This window comes from Mytilus californianus, unplaced genomic scaffold (genome assembly GCF_021869535.1).
Source record: "Mytilus californianus isolate M0D057914Y unplaced genomic scaffold, xbMytCali1.0.p SCAF_15, whole genome shotgun sequence".
NCBI classification, from domain to species: domain Eukaryota; kingdom Metazoa; phylum Mollusca; class Bivalvia; order Mytilida; family Mytilidae; genus Mytilus; species Mytilus californianus.
The window spans coordinates 12,556,408-12,563,694 of NW_026262637.1; the positions used below are offsets into that span (position 1 = coordinate 12,556,408).

Genomic DNA, 7,287 nt, shown 5'->3' on the forward strand with positions numbered 1-7,287 from the left:
GTTCATTAAATGTACGAAAGGGTGACTTTAACCTCACTACTTGGAAGCCTTGGTTCAATAGCTTCCTTTTTAGCAGCAATCCTCTATCAAGGAAATGATAATAGAAAATGCAAGCTCCGGAATATCGTATCAACTGGGAGATATACTCAATTATCTTTATTCGACAGTTTACATTTTTTGTTATTACCAATTCAATGTAAGATCTATGTTACCTATATGCAGGAACCGTAAAAAGTACCACACAGCACAACAGATCACATTAACTACCAACACCCTATTCGAACAAAAACCACACATACAAAGAGAGAAAAACAACAACTAACAACAAATAGTCTTTATATATGACAAAATATTTTTTCTAGTAGAATATTATCACTATTTTGGACAGAATTGTAATTTACAGTGACTAACTTAGAGTCCGTATAAAGTTCCAGCTCCTTTTGTAGCTCTGATTTGAATAATTGACTGGGACATTTGATGGAGAGGTTGAACGTTGAACATATTACCAAGAAAACAATCGTTTCGTGTTGAAAACAACTTGGCGTTTGTATCTGCAAAGCTTTATTGTCTTAATCTTCCCATTTTTAACTTAATGAAAAGCTTCACTGAAATTAACTTCAGCCAATTTCACAGGTTCTACGAAATTGTTTTGAATATTCAATAATCAGATCTGATAGTTTAATGCAAGCAAGAATAAGTATGAAGGAATTGACACTACCGCAGACTCTGTTGAGAGGTTAACAAAATAAATGTTTAAAGTTTTTGTTAAGACGATAGAACCTTTATGATAAAAGCCTAAATTTGTCGTAACCCTGGAATTACGGAGTTTTGTAGTCAGCTGACTGCATTATTGTTTCTGACATATTACCCGTAACAAATTGACCTGCTCCCCAAACGTTTTCGTATCGTTCGACAAGAACAGTTCAAACCATAAAATTAATCACAATAACGTTATTCTTGTATTTTATTTGAACCATGTAATAGAATATTTCGTCACTGTTCAAGGCTCTTTTTTCCTTCCATTACTGAAAAAAAACCAAACAGATGTACTTAGGGTGAATGATGGCGCCTCTTAAAACTTTTAAACCCGCTGCATTTTTTTGCACTTGTCCTAAGTCAGGAACCTGATGGTCAGTGGTTGTCGTTTGCTGATGTGGTTCATAAGTGTTTCTCGTTTTTTATATAGCTTAGACCGTTTGTTTTCCTGTTTGAATGGTTTTACTCTAGTCATTTTTGGGGCCCTTTATAGCTTGCTGTTCTGTGTGAGCCAAGGCTCCGTGTTGAAGGCCGTACTTTGACCTATAATGGTTTACTTTTACAAATTGTAACTTGAATGGAGAGTTGTCTCATTGGCACTCATACCACATCTTCTTATATCTATGTTAAAATAAGTAATGTTCTCGATTATTGTCCTTTTGTATTTAATCTGAAAGGTCGGTCTGAGAAAGGCTTATTTTAAAATTTATCAATTGACCTTTTTAAACAGATATGGTTAATGCTGTTTTAAAATTATTGAATAATGTCAAACCAAATAATCTTTGGTTAACAAAGTGAGAGCCTGTACTTTCATAAAGACAACGGAAAAATGCATTGTACACGATGAATAAGTAACTACCGCTCACAAACAAATTTGAAGTTATTTTTGCAGGAAGTATCATGCCAAAAGAATCCTTTATGGTTAAGCCAAACTAAACAATTCTCCCCCGATCCTCCAGATGGTTCATGAGTACCAATATACTAGTAGTTATATGATATTGGCTCTAAATTCTCTATCCAGATCCATCTTTGATCAGCAAACATGTCTGTACCGCCCAACCAAATGCTGTTAGGGTATACTGTGCATGGAGTAAATAAAAAAAAGATAAGAAGAAAAATAAGTGGAAAAAGTGGAAACGTGATGAATGAATACATGAAATAGATTGAACTATTCAAATATAATTGTATTTTTTTTTTATCTATTTGAGAGTCGGTTTTCTACGAAAGCCTATTAGGGTCACAAAAAAAAATATTTATCGCGTAATTACGAGATAAATATCTCGTAATTACGAGAAAACTATCGCGTAATTACGAGATAATTATCGCGTAATTACGAAAAAACTATCGCGTAATTACGAGATAATCCTTTTTTATCTCGTAATTACGGGATAATCATTTTTTAAATATAATTGGTTTTTTTATCTATTGGAGAGTCGGTTTACTACGAAAACCTATTAGGGTAACAAAAAAAAATATTTATCGCGTAATTACGAGATAAAAAATAACGTAATTACGAGAAAACTATCGCGTAATTACGAGATAATCATTTTTTTATCTCGTAATTACGAGATAATCATCGCGTAATTACGAGAAAACTATCGCGTAATTACGAGATAATCATTTTTTTGTCTCGTAATTACGAGATAATCATTTTTATACGCCCGTTTACGGGACGTATTATGGTATACCGTTGTCCGTCTGTCCGTCCGTCCGTCCGTCGTCAACATGTCGGACATTAACTCAAAAACGTTTTAACTAATTTGCATAAAACTTTGGTGAATTGTTTATGTCTATTGACGTGAGCTCCCTTTCGTATTTTATAAATTTTAGATTTTACGTTTCCAAGTTATTGGATTTTATTTATAAAAAAAGGGGTATTTCCAGTTTTCGGACAAAAAATAAAAAATGCTTTCAGCGGTTCTTATAAAACTTTGGTGAATTGTTTATATCTATTGATGTAAGCTCTGTTTAGAATTTTATAATTTTTTCATTTATCATTTCTGAGTTATTGGGTTTTATTCATTAAAAAAGGGGTGATTTTCAAGTTTTCGGACAATAACTCAAAAATGCTGTCAACAATTCTCATGAAACTTTGGTGAATAGTTTATATCTATTGATGTAAGCTCCCTTTACATTTTCATAAATTTCTAATATGACATTGAGAATTAATTGAACTTTATTTGTTTATAGTCTGACAACAGATTTACTAAGTATTGCGCAACAGCACAGTGTATTGCACAACAGCAAGAAATCTTTAATTGAATATATATTTAATTCATATAACCAATTTCAAGTTCTTTGACTACATTTATTCAGAAACCTATAATATGTCAAATATTTAATTACAATCCAAATTCAGACCTGTATCAAGCTTGAATATTGTGTCCATTTTTGCCCCAACTGTTCAGGGTTGGACCTCTGCGGGCGTATCCAGCTGCGCTCAGCGAAGCAGTTTATTTTATCTCGTAATTACGCGATAGTTTTCTCGTAATTACGCGATAATTATCTCGTAATAACGCGATAATTATCTCGTAATTACGAGATAAAAAACTTCTTATCTCGTAATTACGCGATAGTTTTCTCATAATTACGCGATGATTATATCGTAATGACGAGATAGTTTTCTCGTAATTACGCGATAATTATCTCGTAATTACGAGTTAAAAAATGATTATCTTGTAATTACGAGTTAAAAAATGATTATTTCGTAATTACGCGACAATAATCTCGTAATTACGCATTCGTTTTTTTCGTAATTACGAGATAAATAATTTTTTTTTGTGACCCTAATAGGCTTTCGTAGTTTTCATAGATAATTTGATAAAAGGAAAATAGAAATAATAAATCGTTGTATGAGTTAACTAACAAAACATGAATATATACCTACATTCGATTTTCAGAGAATACTGTTGATTTAACAGTTTTTAGCGCCTGCTTTTGAATCTCAACTATGATTAAGGTAAACTTGGTATATAACATTCATGATCGTCGATATATTTGTTCAAGTACAAAGGTGATGTAGTTCAGTATTGATGTCAATAAACTATTGCATTTAGATAATTATTTCGTCACACCTTTTTTCACAAATGGTTAGTTCATTTAATAATTAAGCAAGAAAACAAAAGATGTTTGTAGGTGAATTTTATTTTATGCAGCCTGATATATGTATAAAAACGTGTTGTGTCTTGTGTTTTCGTGTGTGGAATTGTCTTCAGACGACCCAATGTGTATTAAATTTGCTGGTTGTTTTCTATAGACTTTTAAATACATATATATCACTATATTTCTCCTTCTTTTAATGAAAATCAGCTTAACGAAAACTGCTGTTAGCTTTTACGTATTAGCGTGATCGGAGCAGTTAGTTCTTAAGAACCATTTAGACATAACTGAATTGCGCAGTTTCTGGTTTAATCGGAATAACATGACATTAATTTACGGATATTCAATAAGTATTTCTTTAAGAAAAATACCAATTTTTATTTCATAAAACAAGTAGAGTTCCATGCTTTATAGAATCATTAATGACTTTTCGTATCGACCAACTGCAGATCGCCTGTTGGTTGTAATGTAAAGAATGGAGAATGGAACTTACCGTTTGTCATTGACTTGATAAATTCCATTTCATCAGAATTAGATACAGTTGCAAGAAAGCCGCCAAGTGAATAACATACACTCTACAATTTGTAAGATAAGTTTAAGTTCAGAGTTAGCATTTTGTTCAACATTTTCATCTTATCTATGCATTTTGTTTACTGAAAGAATGTCAAGTAATAAGATTTGCAATTTCCCTCAACAATAATATCATAAGAATTCTGTGACATCAGACCCGTGTTAGGAAAAGCAATTTCAATTACTGTGCCACGTTATCAAAATATCGCTTAATACACTGCATTAGCCAAACAAATCAACTCATTACACTTGCCTGGAACAAAATTGAAGTTTTTTTTTTATTTTACCACATATTTTACAATTTTTTTCATTAACTTAGGCAATTTCGAATGTGTTATACCTGAGCTTCCATCCATGTCATTTTTTGATGGACTAGCATAAACTCTTTATTTCGATACTTCACCCACATGTGGTCATTATGACCATCTGTAATAAAATATTATAATGAAAACGTGTCAAAGAAAGAATAATTTCATCGGACGACTTCTCCCGAAACATATAGTATCTGTTAATCCAAATTTATTGGTGGCATATTCTAAACTGTCTCAGGTTTTCTAAGGCGTTTGAAACAAAAACAAAGAAAATGACATTTGTTAATAACACAATATAATATATGTATGCTTTAAGATCAAGGAACAGTAAATGGGCTATGTCACAGATTTTGGTAAAATATTGCATACAAATTTGACTTGTTGAATTATATCTGAAAATCAAAAAAAATAATGCCGTTATCTCTTTTATTTTCATTTTGGCGTCCTAACCCCGGTCTGCGTTTAAACTATGTCGATTTCTTTGAAAAAAAACAGAGACAATGATTTGGATTTAAACAACTAAAGCTTCAAGTGCCGGATGTAAATTGCAGGATAAAAACAATATATGTACATTGTCGGAAAATATAAAATTTATTTGTACGAGCTCTAGAAACAGGACGAAAAGCGAGGCTCGCTATACATACAGTATTAATTATACAATAGTTTTAAGATAGCTTACATTGAAAATAAATGAATAAATAACTGTACTCCATACAAGATGTTGAATAAAAAATAAACAGAATATTAACCCTTTTTAAAACATAGAACATAAACTACATGTATATCTAGTTACTGGAATGAAAATCTTATCTTAAAACAAGTACTTTTAAATCTTGACACTGGTATATAAACATTTTTGACTCACTGGACATCAACCAAATAAACTGTTCGTACTCAGAAAACTGCTATTCAATGACATCAATGCCGATGTATTTGGGTCAAAATTCCCGGAAATAAAAAGAGTTACTGAGTTAAAGAAACGAGGAAAAATAGAGACTTCGTTAAATTGGAGATATGGTCAGAAGGGTCGTAGCCTAAAGGATGTTAAAACGAATTATAAAATGTATATTTTACAAAGCATCCATACATTTATAGTGTTAATCTTAATATTGGTCACAGTTGCAAACATTTCTTCCATATCCATGACAAATTTAGAAATTGAAAATGGCAAAAATATTGTTCATTAGGCATTTATCATACAGATGTGTTATATTTTATTTCTGTATACAATGTTCATTTAGGCAATTCGTGTAAGCTGATATACTAATAGTTTGACCTCAAGCATCACTGAAGATACTTCATTGTCTAAATGCGTACCTGGTACAGCCGTTGTTGGTGCATGAGTTGTTAAACGTTCTCGACAGCAACCAATGCAGTGGGATTTAACACCATACACAAACACTTAATCTCCGAAGTCGAACGGTTAAGCACAAAGTGAAGTAAAATTGGTGCATTTGGTGTTTTAGGTCAGTATACGTGGTAAAGATGTTTCATAAATATTTTAACTTTACAATATGAAATTTGTGTATGTCTTAAAATAATAATAATTACTGGAGGAACATACTTTTTTTTATCAGTTTTATATTTAATTTTATATCTATAAATAAAGTGAGACTGGATTTTCTCTCTCAAAACGAATCACATTTTTATCAAGGGGGTACATTTTGAGCGTTTTTTAATGAAGACATGATTAGGCGTTCGTACAAAGGGCACGTTTGAAGTGCGGGTATGTCAAATATACAATGTATACATGTATTGTTTCAAATAGCCAACCACTGGACGATAAGCAACCAACAATCAATCTATCAAATAGCTAATGGTCTAAGTTGATAGTATCAAATTTAAAATATAACTTAAAAAAATATGTTTGAATATAACTAAAGATTTAGATTCAATAATGAGTTCAAGCTTGATTTACCTATGACAGAAATATTCAATAAGCAAATAGCTTATCCAATAAACAACCATTGTAGTAACACAGGTCATGTTTGAAAAATCAAAACTCCATATACATATGTTGTAGTGGTATCGATAGCTTAGAACATTAAAATGAAACATGATATTATCATTTGTCACATCACTATATAAATCTTTATTTAGGCTGACGAAGTACTTAAATATGTAAATAAATCCTGTTTAAAATGAGAAACTGTGTAGTTGTGTAATTATTTCTTGTAGTTAAGTGAGTTGGATTTGAACACACTGTTTCACACTGCTTACAATTGATATGTAGCGTTTTCCATAGTCTTTAGATTTTGAATACTGATATTGTGACAATAATATTTTCTTTGAGTTAATGTTCCGGCTTTTGATAACTCGCCGTATCAGACCATCAATTACACATTGAAATTCCATTGATAGTTCACAAAACTGAAAATAGCGTTTGGCCATTTTTTAAAATGATATTTAATAAAGCTAAATAAAACATTTTGATATTCACTATTGTTGTATCGTCCTAATGTATGCCCTCTTAGTGTTGCCTGTGTTTTGAAAGCCCTATCATCTTCTTTTTTTCCGCAAATGTATATAACAATAAGCAGATGTGGTATGA

The 7,287-nt window shown here is 31.4% G+C and overlaps 1 long non-coding RNA gene across 2 annotated transcripts; it reads right to left on the bottom strand.

Moving 5' to 3' along the window:
- Positions 1-319: 319 nt before the first annotated feature.
- LOC127725433 (uncharacterized) lies at positions 320-6,715 on the bottom strand. 2 transcript variants are annotated; one of them, XR_007993002.1, is made up of 5 exons: positions 6,655-6,715; positions 4,766-4,851; positions 4,349-4,430; positions 1,616-1,835; positions 320-1,025 (listed from the first exon to the last, which is right to left on the bottom strand). It is a non-coding gene; the product is annotated as an uncharacterized LOC127725433 (long non-coding RNA). The 2 variants fall into 2 exon arrangements; XR_007993001.1 differs by having other exon boundaries at positions 320-1,835.
- Between the last annotated feature and the right edge of the window lie 572 nt (positions 6,716-7,287).